At 37.5% G+C, this 17,140-nt stretch overlaps 1 long non-coding RNA gene across 3 annotated transcripts in view; it reads right to left on the bottom strand.

Moving 5' to 3' along the window:
* LOC105493596 (uncharacterized) overlaps positions 1 to 11,902 on the bottom strand; it is a 122,606-nt gene extending 110,704 nt beyond the window's left edge. For all 3 annotated transcript variants that reach the window (XR_011611071.1, XR_011611069.1, XR_011611070.1), the window contains exon 1: positions 11,797 to 11,902. This is a non-coding gene — a long non-coding RNA (uncharacterized lncRNA). The remainder of the gene's footprint in view (positions 1 to 11,796) is intronic.
* Between the last annotated feature and the right edge of the window lie 5,238 nt (positions 11,903 to 17,140).

The following is a 17,140-nucleotide window of genomic DNA, read 5'->3' as shown; positions in this document are numbered from 1 at the left end:
GGACAGATCTCCAGGGACTGGACTTTAACCCTGATTCAATTCACCAGTCATCAACTGACCCCTCTTCTGAGCCAGACCCCAAGGCCTCTCTGAGTGTTCTCTAGGAAGAGATGTTAGATATTTTGAAATTATTAAATGCTCCTGCATTTCAAACTCAGCAAAGCCTTGTCAATAGTTGACGTGCTCTATTTTAGCACAATGACAAATCCCAAGTCCCCAAACTTGCATCATATAAAATATGAGAACATCCATGACTTCAATTTCACCTTCAGTTTCAACCTCTCTCCCAAATTCCAGACCCATATTTCCAATGGTGTTCTGGACATCTCTTTTTTTTAATATTCCAGAAGCACCCGAAACCTAACAGGTGCAAAACTGAACTCTGTGTTTCTACTCCGCACTCCTGCAAATCTGTTTCTCTCTCTATATTTTCTGTTTCAAGTAATGGTATCACCGTCTACCGAGTTCCCAAGCTAGAAACCTTGATGACACTACACCATCCACCCAATCAGTCTCCACATGCTACAGAATAAGCTTCAGCATAATCTTCTGCACCTGACCTTTTCCCAGAGTCCCCACTGTCACTGTCTCAGCACAGGGCTTCTTATTCTCTCTACTGAACTATTGTGACAACTCCCTAAGTGTTCTTTCTGCCACCAGTGTTTTTTCTTTTTCTTTCTGTCACACTACCACCAGTGTCATCTTCCTCATCACTTTCTATTTAAGGACATTCACTGGTCTCTCAGTGCCTATAAAAGAAACACTAAATTACTTAACGTAATGTACGAGGATTTGCGATCTAGCTCCAACTTTCTCCAGTCCAGCCTCACATCTTACTTTCCGTTAAGACCCCTAGGGCTCAGCCATGCTAAATTTCTCATTCTTTCTAAAACAAGCTATGTGCTTTCATGACTTTATGCTTCTGCAATTGTTATTCCTTCTTCCAGAAATACTATTTACATGGTCTACTACTTCTCTACCTGGAAATTAAATTTTACTTTTCATGAATTAACTCTGTCAGTAATACTCCAGCCACTCCCCCTACAATTAAATCTTTCTTCACTTTTCTATTCTTCCCTTAGCTGTTTTTTTAAAAAATATTTTTCCTAGAAATTATCCAGATATATATATAAAATATTTGTTAACATATTTATCTCTGCCCATCATTTTGAGCTAATTTAGGTCAAGCCCATATTTTAAAGAGCTGCAGTAAGAGGAACAATGTTGATCCTCATTAAATATGAATAAAGAAAGCATTGGAATATGAAAATGGAATAAGTAGCCAAACGTGGGATGATTTTTTAAAGTCTTCACTGAACTGCTTTATTACTGCAGGACCACTTATTTAATAGGTGTGAACTCCTTAAGGTATAGCATAATAAAGAGAAAAGCAAAGGCCATTTTAGCTTACATTATCTTAGAAACTCTGGGACATTGGGATGCCTTCTACTCTTGGCCATTTCCTTTCAGTATTCTTCCTCTGCCCTCACCATAACAACTCTATCTTATAACAAGCAGCAAGAATATTCTTAGAAGATACAAAAGGGACAAGTTCAATCATGCATCTTTGCTCTCAACCTGGAGTAGCTTTCTCTAGTCTTATCCCACAATAGTGTCTTCTTGTGGGCTTTTTGCATCTTGTGATAAATCTCACTTGCCCATAAGTACTGAATTTTTTATATGTAAGGTGCCAGATTGTATTTGCCAACGCTGGCTGCAGCAATACCTCCTGTCCTACTTGCCCTTCTACAGTGTGACCTTACCGCACCCCCAGCAAGATTTGCCACTCTCTTCACTGTGAATCTGGGCAGAGTTTTGATTACTTTGACCAGCAGAGATGAGACAGCCTTGAGGAGATAGTGATTGATGAAGGCTCAAAGACAAGACTGGGGAAAAAGATATCCCTTGTTATATAGTGGCAGAAAGTTTGGCAACATTGTTTTTTTGTAATGTTCCTTGCAGTGTAATTGTTTTTTGCAATGACATGAAAAATAAAAATAAACCCAATGAGCTGGTGGATTTGGCTAAGAGGATTTTCAAGCAAAATATCAAAGTGCCCACTGAGTTATTTTAGGCCTGTAAAATAAGATACATATAGATGAGCCAAAAAAGGAACTATTGCCTTTTAAATAAAAATTTACAGGAAAGAGAAAGGCATTCTCTCATAGCAAAAAATGTTCAAAAGCCAAAATGGCCTCAAGGTGAAGATCAAATCCAGGGTGCTAAAATATAAAACTATCTCAGAGTAAACATGAAGCCAAGAGCATGGCTTTAAAACTCCTTATTAGGGCCTCAGAATTATATAAGCTTATGCTACATAGACTTTTTCAAATAGACAAAAGGCTTTCTAAGTATTTTTTTTTTTTTTTTTTGAGACAGAGTTTCACTCTTGTTGCCCAGGCTAGAATGCAATGGCGCAATCTTGGCTTACAGCAACCTCAACCTCCCGGGTTCAAACTATTCTCCCTCAGCCTCCTGAGTAGCTAGGCTTACAGGCATGCGCCACCACACCTGGCTAATTTTGCATTTTTAATAGAGATGGTGTTTCTCCATGTTGGTCAAGCTGGTCTCAAACTCCCGCCTCGGGTGATCTGCCTGCCTCAGCCTCCCAAAGTGCTAGGATTACAGGCGTGAGCCACCGCACCCAGCCCCTTCTAAGTATCTTAAAGGAATTTCTTGCAAACCTCCTCTGTTAAACAATATGGTTTCTAAGATTCTTAAGGGGCTTGTCTTACAGAAATCTCAAGGTAAAGAAGGGTTAATCTCAAAGAGATTTGTGAGGGTGGGGTTTAACTTTAAAAAGTGTGGAAAAAGATAATTAACACAGGAATCCCAAAAATATTTAACAGAATTGTACCAGTTTGGACAGAAAGGGGCACAGAAAACAGAAAGTAAACAGAGGTCTTTGAATCCCTGAGCTCTTATGGAGAGAAAGCTGGCTGAGAAGGCTACGTTGTTGCAAACGTGGGTATTTTTTTGTGGAAAAAGAAGCCAAGAGTCATGGAGGACAACTCCAGGGAGCAGGACTGAGCCCTACCTAAGAAACTGACATGTGCTTGGCTGAATTTTTGAATTGGGATGGATCAGTGACTGCTGTGTGCCTTTCATTTCTCTTTTAGAATAGGAATATTATACTGATTATCATATGCCTTTCTCACCTGCATGTGTCCATGAATGAGAGGCACATAACTTGTCACTTTAATTCATGTATCTTTACAGCAAGAACTATACTAGAAAAGTTGCACCAGAGAAGCCCTAAGGTCAACTGAACAAAACTTAGTTGACAAGATCTTGGACTTCGAACTGATGTCACAGTGGGATGAGACTTTGAAGGGCATGGGGAGAGTGACTGAGTTTTACATGTGAAAGTGGATGTGCTTTTTTTTGTGATCAGAGGCAGACTGTAGCAGATAATATTTTTCAAAGACAACTGCAACAATATCTCACATCTCACATGCACTTCTGCAATGTAATCTTGCTAGTATTCTATCAAGAAGCAGTGCCTCCATCCTTTCCCTTGGATCCAGGTGGGCTTGCAACTGCTTTAGCAAATAGGGTAAAGGAGAAATAATGGCATACGTCTTCCAAGGCTGGGTGATAAAAAGTGATAAAGTTTCAGCTTTGTATACTGGAACACTTGCTTTTGGAGCCCTGGTCATGATATAAGAAGTCCAACTGCCCTGAAACCACTGTGAGAAAGTCCAGGTCTTAGGGAGAAACTGTATGTACATGCTCAGGTTGACTGCCCCATATAAGGTTGCAGATTACAGCTAGCATAGACTACTGGATATGTAAGTGAAGATATCTCCAGATGATTCTAGCCCCTAGCCAGTGAGATGTCCCAGCATAGGTGCCAGACATCATGAAAGAGAGCTAAACCAACACTATTGTACTCCATATGAATTCACAGCTTGTGTGATCCGTGAACATAGTAAAGTATTTTTTTAAAAATCATTTAGATTTAATTTGTTATAGGCAATAGAAACTGGAACATATGGACATAGGTCAACTTAAAATCTTATCACTTAAAATACTGCTTAAGCCCCCCCCTTACCAAATATTGCAGATCAGAGAAAATGCAAAATTATACATATATGAATATATATGTATCTTATATGTTTTATATATATAAATAATGTGAACTAAAAGAAAGGAGAAGGTAAAATTCTGTAAAAGAGTAAGAATGTAGATCACTATTTATGAATGTATCTATTTATTAGATAAAGAAAATATTAGAGGACAGTAATGTTATCCAGAAAACTAAGAGGAATGAAATACTAACCTAAACAGGGTTGACTCCTGATGCTGGCACCTTAGGTGGTACAATTTTCTTTTAGGCTTTTAATAGGTTTTCTAAAATTAAAAACTTGTCAAAAAGACTTTTGTTTCTGTCCAAGATGGAGTATGAAAGACCAGAATTAGCAAAATTTGTCCTAAACTAAAGGCTGCTCTAGTGCTGCCTAATAAATCGTAAAACCAAGACTGAAAAGAATCAAAGTATTTTTCAAGCATCTGAATTTTGTCCTGGAAAAAAGCTCCAGAATATTTATATGAATTCATAGATAAATATCTAGCCAGCACCCAACAAGTTACTTCATGTCTGGCATCCAATTAAAAACTGATAGACATTCAAAGAAGCATAAAAATATGTCTCATAATGAAAAAAAATCCAGTTAATTAAAACCAACTCAGAAAAGACAAAGATGTTAGACTAGCAGAAAAGAATGTTAAACAGTGAAACAGTTCTTATAAATTATTTCCATATGTTCAAAAAGTTTAAATAGAGATGTGGGAAATATTAAAAAGATCAAAATGAACTTCTAGAGATGAAAATTATGATGTCTAAAATAAAACTACATTAGATGAGATAAACAGTATATTAAACTTTGCAGGAGAAAAATTAGTAAACAATTTAGCAAAGACACAATTCAAAATGAAATGCACAGAGAAAAAGGAATTGTATAAAATTAAGTTATGGGACAAGTTCAAGCAGTCTAATATTTATTTAAATGGAGTCCCTGAAAGATGAAGAAAGAAGAAAAAATATTTGAAGAAATAACTACCAAATTTTTTCTGAATTTGACGACTATAGACCCACAAAGATAAGAAGCTCAATAAACCCTGAGCACAATAAACATGAAGAAATTTACATCAAAGACAATCATAATCAAATTGGACAAAACCAGTACTAACAGAAAGTCTTTAAAGCAATCCATGGGTGAGGTCAAGGGAGACACTTTATGCACAAAGAAACAAAGACAAAGATGACAGCAGGTTTCTCATTGGAATTAATTCAAGGCAGAAGAGAGTGGAGCAGCATCTTTAAAGCTGCAAAAGAAAAACTATCACCTAAAATTTTATATTCAGGAAAAGTGTTTCAAAAAAAAAAAAAAAGCAAAATAAACACTTTTTCAGATGTACAAAGCTGAAAGAATATATCAGCAGCAGATTTGTACTACAAGAAATGTTAAAGGAAGGAAGTCCTTTAAGGCAAAAGAAAATGAAACTAGATAGAAATCTTGATCTATACAAAAGAAAGAAGGCCATTGGAAATGGTATATACATAAGTAAATATATAAGATTTTTTTCTTATTATTTAAGTATCTTTAACAAATAATCGATTGCTTAAACCAAAATCATAATAATGATATGGGATTTACAACGTGTAAAATTAAAATGAATGGCACCATCATCACAAAGAATGAGCGGGGAAAAATCTAAGTATATAAGTCTAATACTTATATATTATATACAATGACACTGTATAATATCATTTGAAGATAGAATGTGATTAAAGATATGTATTATGAACCTTAAAACAAGCAGTAATGTAACAAAACAATGACACAGCTAGTGAGCCAAAAGTGAGATAGAATAGAATTACAAAAAAAACCCCAATTAATCCAAAAGAAGACATAAAAAGTAGAGAAAGGGAACAGCAACAACAAAAAACCAAGATGGCACGAGGAGAAAAAATAACAAGATGATATATTTTTAAACCTAACAATACAATCACATTAAATATAAGTGGTATAAACCAAGGGTCAGCAAACTAAGCTCTATGGGCCAAATCTGGCCCGTAGCCTGATTTTATATGGCCCTTGACTAAGAATGGTCTTGCCATTTTTAATGAGCCATTAAGAAGGAGGAGAAGGAAGAGAAAGGAGAAGGAGGAGGGAAGAAGAGGTAGGAGGAGCTGGAAAAGGTAAAGATCATATAGACTTGGTCTACAAAGACTAAAATATTTACTCTCTGGTCCTTTACAGAAAAAATTTCCAACTCTTGGTCTAAACATGCCAATTAAAAGGGAAAGATTATTATATTACATATAAAAGCAAAGCTCAACTATATGCTGCCTACAACAAAGACACTTTAAACACAAAAAGAGTAAAAGTAAAACGATGGGAAAATGTACTACTGATCAACACTAATTAATGCCATCAATGCTTACACTAATCAAAAGAAAGTGTTGTGGTTATATTAGTATTAGATATCAGGGCAAAAAATACTACCAACAATAAAGAAGGTCATTTTGTAATTGTAAAGAGAATAATTCATCAAGAAGGCATAATAATCCTAAATGCTTATGCACTTAACAATATGGTTTCAAAATGTGTAAAACCAAAAAATGATAGAACTACAAGGAACTAAATAAACTAGTCCATAATTACAATCAGAGATTTTAATACCAATCTCTCAATAATGAATAAAACAACCAAGAGTATAGAAGACTTGAACAACACCATTAACCAACTTGACCCAACTGACATTGATAGAACATTCCACTCAGCAACAATACAATACACAACCTCTTCAGGAAAATACAGAACACTTACTAACGTAGATCAAAATCTGGGCCATTAAGCAAGTCTTGATATATTTAGAATTTTAAAGATTTCAAGGTTCTTTGACTACAGTGGAATTAAATTCAAAATCAGTAACAGAAAGATATTGAGAAAATTCCCAAATATTTGGAAACTAAATGACATATTAAGTCAAAGAGGAAATAAAAAGAAATAAAAGGTATTTTGAACTGAATGAAAAGAAAAACACAAATCAAATTTGGGGGACACAGCTAAAGCGGTACTTGAGTGAAATTTACAGCACTCAATGCCTATATTATAAAATAGACGAAGGCTCAAATTAATGGGTCTTACTTTTTGTCTTAAGAAATTAGAACAAGAAGAGCAAATTAAACTCATATTAAACAGAAGAAAAGAAATAATAAATATCAGAACGCATATTAGGCTGTTCTTGTGTTGCTACAAGGAAATACCTGTGACTGGGTAATTTATAAAGAAAAGAGATTTAATGGGCTCATGGTTCTGCAGAATGTGCAGGAAGTACACTGCTGGGCTTCTGCTTGGCTTCTGATGAGGCCTCAGGAAGCTTATAATCATGGCAGAAGGCAAAGGGGGAGCTGGAACATCACATAGTGAAGGCAAGAGCAAGGAAGGATGGGGGAGGTGCCACATACTTTTTGCACAACAGGTCTCATGTGAACTCAGAGCAAGAGCTCACTTATCACCAGGAGGATGGCCCAAGCCATTCATGAAGGATCTGCCCCTATGATCCAAACACCTCCCACCAGGCCCATTTCACCACCTCCAGCACTCAGAATTACATTTCAACATGAGATTTGGGTGGGGACAAATATCCAAACTATATCCGAGTGGAAGTCAAGGAATGAGAAATCAGGGAAACCAATAGAGAAATTTAATGAAACTTCTAACCAGACTAATCAGGAAACAAAGAGTGAAGAACCAAATTAGCAATATCAGAAATAAGAGAAATGGCATTTTTATATATCCTACAGATATTAAAATGATAATGAGGGCAATGTTATGCCCATAAATTCAACAACTTATAAGAAATCAATAATTTCCTTGAAAGACACAAACTACTAAAGATCACTGAATGAGAAGTAGCCTGATTAGTGCTATATCTATTGAAGAAAATTAATTTGCAGTTAAATAAAATTCCTTTCAATAAATAAAATTTCAGACCCAGATGGCTTTATCTATGAATTGTACCAAATACTTTCAGAAAATGGAATAGGAGGAAATTCTATCTCCCAACTCATTCTGTGAAGGCAGCAACACCCTGATTCCAAAACTAGACAAAGACATTACAAAAAAAGAAAACTACAGACCAAACTTCCTTGTGAACATTAACACAAAAATTCTAAAGAAAACTTCAGCAAACTGAATTCAACAACATATAAAAAATAATACATCATGACCAAGTGAGTTTTGTCCCAGGGATGAAAAGTTGGTTTAACATTTTAAATAAATATGATTTAACATATTAACTCATAAAGAAAAAACTCATGTGATCACTTCAATCGATGTAGTAATTGACAAAATTCAACATCCATTCATGGTAACAACAACAAAAAAAATTCTTAGCAAACTGGCAAAAATCAGAGAACTTCTTCAATCCATAATGGCATCTATGAAAAACCTACAGCTAATATCACACTTAGTGGAGAAATACTGGGTGCTTACATTCATAAAATTAGGAGCATGGCATGGTTATTTGCTCTTGGCACTTCTATTCAACATTGTTCTAGAAGTTCTAGCCATTGCAATATGAGAAGAAAAAGAAATTAAAACACCCATGTTGGAAAGGAAGAGGTAATACAGTTTTTATTTGCAGATGATATGGTTCTTTATTTAGAAAATACAATGGAATATGAAACTAGAGCTAATTAAATGTCTTACAAAATATCCTTTGCAATAGTACAAGAATATTAAATATTTAGATGTAAATGTAACTAGTGACATCAATACCTATTCATTAAAAACTATAATACAATATTGAGAGAAATTAAAGACCTAAATATACCGAGAGATAATATCCCGTTTATGGGTCGAACAACTTAATATTTTTATGATGTTAGTTTTCAGCAAATTGATAATTCAATTCTGATGAAATCCCAATGAGCTGGTTCTAAAAATCTTAAGGAAATGCAAGGACCTACAATACCCAGAACAACGTGAATAAAGAGACAGAGAGTGAGATAATGAATGCCACCTTATTTAAAACCTTATTACTAATCTACCGTAATCTAGACACTTTAGTATTTATGCCAAGATGGACAATAGAAAAATGAAAATGAATAGATAATTCAGAACAAATTCACATGTATATGGACACCTGACTTTCAAAAAAGGTGCAAAGACAATTCAGCGGAGAAAGGACTTTCAACAAAAGATGAAAATATTTTAGCCTTTTCAACAAAAGATGCTGAAGTAATTACTTACCTATATGTTCCCCCTGCAAAAAGATAAACTTCAATTCATACCTTGCACCATTTTAAAAAATTGACTCAAAATAGTTCATTGACCTAAAAAATTATTTAAAAACTGTGTGAGGCTCCAGAATTGTGTACAATGCTCTCCTCCAGTGCTAATCCCAGCAGAATAACTCAGTTGTTTTAATTTGGAATTAATTTGTTACGGGAAGTCAGGGACCCTGAATGGAGGGACCGGCTGAAGCCATGGCAGAAGAACATAAATTGTGAATATTTCATAGACATTTATTAGTTCCCCAAATTAATACTCTTGTGATTTCCTAAGCCTGTCTTTACTTTAATCTCTTAATCTTGTCATCTTTGTAAGCAGAGGATATATGTTGCCTCAGGACCCTGTGATGATTGCGTTAACTGCACAAATTGTTCGTAAAGCATGTGTGTTTAAACAAGATGAAATCTGGGCACCTTGACAAAAGAACAGGATAATAGTGATATTCACGGAATAAGGGAGATAACCATCAGGTCTGACTGCCTGAGAGCTGGGCGGAACAGAGCCATATTTATCTTCTTACAAAAGCGAATAGGAGAAATATCACTGAATTCTTTTTCTCAGCGAGGAGCAGCCCTGAGAAAGAGACTGCATTTCTAGGGGGAGGTCTCTAAAATGACCGCTCTGGGAATGTGTCTTATACAGTTGCAGATAAGGGATGAAATAAGCCCTAGTCTCCCGTAGTGCTCCCAGGCCTATTAGGATGAGGAAATTCCCGCCTAGTAAATTTTAGTCAGACCAGTTGTCTGCTCTCAAACCCTGTCTCCTGATAACATGTTACCAATGACAGTGAGTGGCCAAAACTTCATTAGCAATTTTAATTTTACCCTGGTGCTCTGCCACCATTTGCCTTGTGATATTTTATTGCCTTGTGAAACATGTGATCTCTGTGACCCACACCCTATTCGTACACTCCCTTCCATTTGAAAATCACTGATAAAAACTTGCTAGTTTTGCAACTTGGGGGGCATCATGGAACCTGCCAAAATGTGATGTCTCCCCCGGACACCCAGCTTTAAAATTTCTCTCTTTTGTACTCTTTCACTTTATTTCTCAGACTGGCCGACACTTACAGAAAATAGAAAAGAATCTATGTTGAATTATCAGGGGTGGTTCCCCTGATATTAATTGTCATCAATTGTTATCCCTATATAATGTGTTCATAAAAACGAAGTGTATGCATTTTGATTGGTATATGCCCCATGAAAGAATGGAAGAAGGTGAACAAAAACTAAACATAACTAATAGTCTGGTTTAACCTTACAAGATCCCATTTTCAAACAAATAGCCAGTTGAGTAAAGAGAACGAAAGGACAAGCCACAGACTGGAAGAAAATATTTGCAAAACATGTATCTAACAAAGGACTTGTATCCAGAATATGTAAAGATCTCCCAAAATTGAGTAAGAAATGTTAAGCAATTTATTTAATGGGCAAACAAGTCAAATACACACTTCATTAAAGAAGACACATGATTATCAAATATGTATACAAAAAGATGCTCCACATCATTAGACTAGAGAAATGCACATTAAAACAACAACAGGCACTATACACATATTAGAATGACTAAAACTAAAAAGACTGATTATACCAAAAGCTGGTGAGGATGTGGAGGGACAGAAATTTTCAGTCACTGCTGGTAGGGGTGTAAAATGGTACTTTAGAAAAAAGTTTGGCAGTTTTTTAAAAAATTAAATATATGCTTACCATAATATGACCCAGCCATTTCACACCTAAGAATTTACCCAAGTTAAATGAAAACATATGTTCACACAAAGGCTTGTACATGAAGATTCATAGCAGTTTTATTTGTAGTGGTTAAGAATTGGAAACAATCCAAATATCCATCAACATGTAACTGGATAAACAAGCTGCAGTATATCTACACATTGAAATATTAGTAACAATAAGGAATGAACTCTTAACACACACAATGACATGGATGGATTTCAAATAATTACACTGAGTGAAAGAAGCCAGATAAAGAAAAAGAGTTAAAGGTGCACAGAGGTAATTTTGGAGGGATGATGAATATATTTATCATCTTGATTTGTGGCTCTGGTTTTATGAGTATATACATATGTCAAAACTTATCAAATCGTATACTCACTTTAAATGTGCAATCTATTATATATCCATTATACCTAAGTAAAACTACTTAAAAGATTAAAATATAAAAAAGTATAAAAATACATATAATTTGTACCACTCTGAGGTCCCTTATTTAAAAAAAAAAAAAATTGAAAAGGCAGGCTGTGAAACATAAGATTCTTTCTATAAGGTGAAAGAAGGCAACAGAAAACCTTGGTCTGTGAGGATCCTGCTAGGAGCAGAGATGATTCTCAATATGTCAGACATGCAGAGTTAATTAATGCTTTTTCTCTTCTCCTGTCATTTGATTCAAATGGGGTTTAAAGAGTTTCTTGGAAATAACAATTGGAACCCTACCCAAAGTAGGTAAGACATCATCAGAGATATCCAATGCTTACCTTTGGGAATTCCCAACAGAAGTGAGATGCAGGGAGGGATGAGGGGACCATGAGAGAGGGGCTGTCACAGTCAATCAGACACAGCTTCAGAACTGAAAGAAGGAGGGGACTGATGGCTCCAGATGCAACTTGCAGCTGTCATGGGAAGCCAGCCCAGCCCAGCCACCATGATTCTGTGTGTGCCCTGAAGGAGAAAGGGGGCAGTGTGTGTGAACTGAAAGGACTTATTCACAGAACTTGGTAACACTTTGGGATCTGAGCCACCCAGCTGGGACACACTGTTGGTCTGAATTGCAGCACCCTCTCCATTGAGTGTAACAGTTCACCTCCTTATAGACTATGGAGCAGCCATGGCACTATGAGCACCCAGGGTATCCTCTGCCTTCTGTGAATCTCCTGCAGGGCGATCTCAGGGTGGAGCAAAGATAATTCATCCCAGTTCAATGAGATGAACAGCAATGGCTTGCACTGCACAGCAATGAAAAGGCTCAAGGACAAGAAGACAGCTGTGTCCATGAGCCCTAACAACAGGGGTCCAAGCAATAACCCTGTGCTCAACCCTGCCTCCCACCACCAAAGCCCTTGCTTGAGAAAAGTGTAGAGAAAAGTAATATTCTGTATTAGTCTGTTCTCACACTGCTAATAAAGACATACCTGAGACTGGGTAATTTATAAAGGAAAGAGGTATCATGGCAGAAGGCAAAGGAAGAGCAAAGGGACATCCTACATGGTGGCAGGCAAGAGAGAGAGCTTGTGCAGGGGAACTCCTCTTTATAAAACAATCAGATCTCATGAGACTTACTCACTATCATGAGAACAGCACAGGAAAAACCCACCCCCAGGATTCAATTACCTCGCACCGAGTCCCTTCCATGACACATGTGGATTATTACAATTAAAGATGAGATTTTGGTGAGGGCACAGAGCCAAATCATATCACCCTCTTTCCTTCATAAAAGTGGTACTGACCAAGGTCCCTTAAGAGTGATCTACTCAGAGGTGGCAGTGACAGATGTGCAACTCTGCAGCATTAAGAGCACAGGGTTCTGCAACAAGAAGCCATGGCGTGAACAGTCAGGCAGGGAACCACTCTTATCAGCAGCTCAGGAGTCCTTGCCAGGCTGGTATGACAGCAAGGAACAACGAGGACCAAGCCTTGATGCCTTTAAGGCAACCTCGGCAGAATTTCCAGAAACACCTGGAGGCAGGAAACTACATATCTATTCATGTACTTTATATACAAATATATGGTGACTATTAAAGTTTAAGTTTTATTGTTAATATGATGCATTTCTACTCATAGGCTGGGAAATAACTGAAAATATTCTAAATTAGTATCTCAGTGAATAGGAGCATATTTTTCTCCTGTAGGAGAAAAGGGGAAGTAGAAACAAACAACAACAATAACAACAAAATCCCTCTCAATATGGTGGTCCATAATCACAGATGTGTGCCCAAAGATCACAACAATTCAGATTGATCTCCTACAGTGATAATTCTGAGAAATGATAATAATATATTCTAGACCCTGTTACAATGTAATAAAAAGATCAAAGAAAACAGCTCTGTTTAGACAAAAGTAGACACTCAAATTTCTCAGATGTTCTCATTATGACTTTTAAAACATGCTTTTCTATTGGGTACTCAATGTTTAAATGAACCTGTACTTTCCAGTTAGTAAAAGTTCTACAGTATATGGATATCAGTGACTACAGAGAGCCCTACTTCTCTTGATAGCAGAATAAAAATAAACAGAATAAAACTTTACCACAAAGAATTTAGCGCCTGATGGAAAGAGACATAAAGTCCTGAAGTTGTTGTCTAAGTGACATAAATCCCTTGCTGCTCTGAAGCACCTGTCGTCAGAGGCAGAACCATCTCCAGGCAGCCTGACAGTTCAAAGAAACATAAACAACAAAAAATTGGCCCTGTGACACATTGATTTTGTGCGTACTCTTTCATCCCTCAGGCTAAATATTTTTGAATACCCATTTGATATGCTAACTAATAAAAGCAGAGTCCATTCTTTCCATAAATAAATGATTTCGTTAAGGATTCAAGTCAGACATGGCAGAATCTCCCCATTTGCTGATTGCTAATGTATTTTAGCCATGACATACATTCTTACATGTTCCAATTCAGCAAAGTCTCTTTCTTATGGAAGGAGATGCCAGATTTGGATGGCGTATGTTTAATCTAGCCAAGGGAACATATTTCCTCCCTGAAACACGGCCCTGACAGCAAGGCAAAGTGTGATGAAGTTGTGTCACAAATAGGTGCGGCTCAATCCATCTGGCAAGGGGGAGTCTGTGCTGTCTAATTAAGAAAACGTAATGATCTGATCTCATCAAACATCCATTTACAGTTTTGATAAGTGAAGTTATCTCGTTAGATTTCTGCAAATGATTGTGAGCTGGTGTCCCTAACAAAACCCACAGGGCTTGGGGTGTGGACTTAGAGACGATGAGGTTTGTACGCATTTAGGTCAGCAACGCATATTGTGGCAAAGGGACGCCACACGACTTTCTGAAGATTCTTGGCCAGTAACTTGCGAAACACTGATCTGATTTGCTTGGAAATTTTTTAAATAATTGGCTCCTGCTGGCTGAGGCCCCATGCCAACACCGTATGGTAATTCATTTGTGACATTCCTAGAAGAGAGAATCTGCCGGAAGAGCTGCAGTAATATGTTTAGGGAACAATCATGCCATCCTCCGAATAGGATGCATAAAAGGAAGCAAACAGCAGGAGGCCAGCAGAGAGGCCTCTGGGTTTCCAGGGGAAAGATTCTCAATTTAAATGGAAATTTTGTAACTCTTCCTCCCCTTCTCCCTTTCCAGGCTCTGAGTAAGACACTGGCTGGGACTGTTTCAAGACCAAGTGTACAATCTTAGAAATGATTATTTAGGTCTCCTGGATTTGCTATTTATTGACCAAGGCTCTGGAGACTATGATAGTGACTTTGCAAAGAATCTACTTGAATCAACAATTTCTGGGCCTTTGTAGATGTCGTTTGATGCTTAGGAAGCTTTTCAAGAAATACCAGCAGCCTTTAGGAAATAAAGGAAAGTACCAAGGTAGCCCAACGTCTCTGAAAATAGTTAAGGATTGTATTGTAGCTCATACCTAGAGTAAAGGAACTTAAAGAGAACGTCTGATAGGTACTAAGTGCTCAAGAAAGCAAACAGTGAAGCCATGCTTTGCCTCCTAAAAGAAGAAAAAAGAAAGAAGAAAGAGAAGGAGAGGAGGAGTGAAGAAAAGAGAAAGGAAACGCAAGAGGGAGGGAGGGAAAAGCAAGTTTCAAGGGAAGAGGTAAGAAGAAAGGCAAAGTCAGAAACTCTGAGCAACAGGAGGGTCCCACAGGGAGCAAGGTTGACCATTTGTCAATATTTTATCAAAACATTTTTCGCCTGAAAAATAAGTTACAAAAATAGCTCTATCTTCTCTTTGTCACCTAGCCAGCAATCCCAAATGGAGGTGGCATTCTTCGGTAATTGATACACCAAGGAAGACATAAAGGGCACAGTAGAGGAATTTGGAAGTGAACACTGGTCTGGATACTCCATGGTATGAACAAGGCATTCGTGCCAGTTATTTTAAACAACCCAGTGCTGGATGCTCATTTTCAAATCCCATCTCTTGGATTTTCCCATCTGAAAGGATGCAGAAAGACAGCATCAGTATCTAGTGGTCTAAAGACAAGAAAAGCAAGGTAGAATCCCAAATCTAGGCAATGTCAACTAAAATAACCCACTTTAACAATGTTCTAAATGCCTACACTGGTGACCCTGTCTCCAAGCATGCTGGAAGATTAATACAAGGAGAATGGAGGAGATGGTGAATGGGATTCTTGCCAACGCTGACAAGAGTTGAGGGTTGAGGGGACAAACCAACACTGGCTGTGACCACCCAATTGTAAGGGGATACAATAAACTCCATCATCAACATTTAAGGAATCTGACCAATTTGAAAGAACAGGTAAGCACAGTGCCAGTGGCTTCTAGGCGGGGATGATTCTGGGGGAAGCAATTAATAGTGACATGGATTCTGTCTGAGTTAGGGTAGATATTGGGTGAAAACTTGGTGACTAGGATTCGGGTTCAAGATTACTGAGCTGGGATCAGAGTTGGGGTCCAAGACAAGGCACTTGGGAGGAAACTGTGCCCGTGCATGGTGATATGAAAGAGGAATCTAGAGCTGGTTGCTTATTCAGCACCTGGGGCTCTGAACATTCTTTGTTGAACCCAGGTGCTCTGACCTGAAAAACAGAAGGCAACAGATTTATATCAAACCTTTCCTGCCTCTCTTTACCCCTGGAGGAAGGGAGTTCTCAATACAACATTAATGTTGGTTCTCCTTGAATCAAGAACTGGACAAGCTGACTGCACAGGGAGCAGGTTATTATTGCTGCCAATGACTCTGCTGAGTCAGACAAGGAAGCGCATAAGAATCTACATGCCAGGAGTCTCCAAATTCCTCCAATTTACTTCTTATAGAGATTAAAAAAATACACACACACACACACACACACACACCCCACAGGACCTGTAGCATAAACTTGGCAGGCTTTTACAATTTATTTATGAATACAATTGCATGAGAAGTATTACAAAAGTATAAAAATCAGATCATGTTCTATGATATACTTAAGGATAGAATATAATGACACAAAATTTATTCTGTCCCAGAAATCCAAGATTTACAGAAGCAATACCAAAAGATCACCAGGATAAAGCTATCCTGCAATGCCATTAATTAAGCCAAGAATACATAGTTGTTGACCATGACTATGTGTAAGAGATTGTGCCAGCTTCTGTGGAGGATTTGAGAATATGTAAGATGGGGTTCCTACACTCAAGGGACTTTTAAACCGATGACCAGGGTAGAGGAGCCTGGGGAGGAGCTCACACATATTAAGCACTGCAGACTCTCCTGTGCCCCTTGGAACTTTGGTGCTCAGGCTAGAACCACAGAAGACCACTCTGCCCATATGTGTAGCAGGAGAGCAGTGCAGAGGAATAACCCCACGGAAGCACCCCTCAGCCAATGACTCCCAGAAGTGATATCTACATACCCTAGTTCCCTTGCCCCTCAGGTGGGATAATTCTGAGGCATGCATTTTGTACCACTTCTGAGTTTCCTCATGGGGTTAAGCTTTGGTCAACTACTGTGGTAGTAGCTTAATAACTCAGCCTTCACTGTCTGCTCCCCTTTCTCCACTCTACTACTGGTATTCCTTGCACCTCCCAAGTAAATGACTTGCACTTGAATCTTTATTTCAAAAAAAAAAAAAAAAAAACCAAAAAACAAAAGAAGAAGCTTCTGGGGGAATATAAATCAAGGC

The sequence above is a fragment of the Macaca nemestrina genome, chromosome 12 (assembly GCF_043159975.1).
Source record: "Macaca nemestrina isolate mMacNem1 chromosome 12, mMacNem.hap1, whole genome shotgun sequence".
NCBI classification, from domain to species: Eukaryota; Metazoa; Chordata; class Mammalia; order Primates; family Cercopithecidae; genus Macaca; species Macaca nemestrina.
The sequence above is the reverse complement of the archived record's forward strand: the minus strand, read 5'-3'. Positions and strand labels throughout refer to the sequence as shown.